Here is an 826-nt window from a genome sequence, read left to right as displayed (position 1 = left end):
ACAAACAAGTCCAAGAATGTAGGCAAAAAGCACTAGGAATACAGAAGCTGTAAAAAGGTATAACAGGGGTATAAAAGAAAAGGCAAAAATCTTCATGGCATCAAAGTTGTTCCATCCCAGATTTGGGAAATTTCCCTTTCCCAAACTCATTGAGGTTCCTGTCAGCAACCCTGCTCTCCACTGTATCATCTGCTCCCCCCAATCTGGTATTGTCTAGAAACTTTCAGAGTGTTCACTCCATCCCATCATCCAAGTCATTAATAAAGATGTTAAACAGTATCAGCCCCAGTATCAGTCCTTGGGAGGCCATTGGCAATCAGTCAATGTTTGGACTTTGTAACACTGATCACAGTGGTGAGCATGATGGTCCAGTCAAATTTCAACACATATTATTGTCTATTCATCCGGTCCATATTTCATAGATTTGGCTATAAAGAAGCTATGAAAGACCATGTCAAAGGCCTTGTTGAAGTCGACGTGATGAAACAGATTTAGAGGAAACATAAAGATTGTAGTCATAGGCTTGGGATTTCAGTTGTAGGCTTGGGCCCAGTGAGGGTTAATCAAAATAGTTAGGAGAACTGGACCTGAAATAGAGTTTTAGATGTTAGTAACTGATTACCAAATAACTGATGATCTGTCATTTGCATGTTTGTTTAGCTGTGCTTAGAATAAGGAGCAGAAACATTGATAAGTTGGTGTATAGAATAAAGACAATTACCAATTTCCTCCCTTTGTGGGAGCCCATCCAAAAGTCACGCAAGAAGAAACTTAGAGGTCACTAAAGTAATTAGAATTGTTAAAACTCAGAAAGGCAAAAAGGTCA

This window comes from Corvus brachyrhynchos, unplaced genomic scaffold (genome assembly GCF_000691975.1).
Source record: "Corvus brachyrhynchos isolate BGI_N302 unplaced genomic scaffold, ASM69197v1 scaffold357, whole genome shotgun sequence".
Classification (NCBI taxonomy): Eukaryota; Metazoa; Chordata; class Aves; order Passeriformes; family Corvidae; genus Corvus; species Corvus brachyrhynchos.
The sequence above is the reverse complement of the archived record's forward strand: the minus strand, read 5'-3'. Positions refer to the sequence as shown.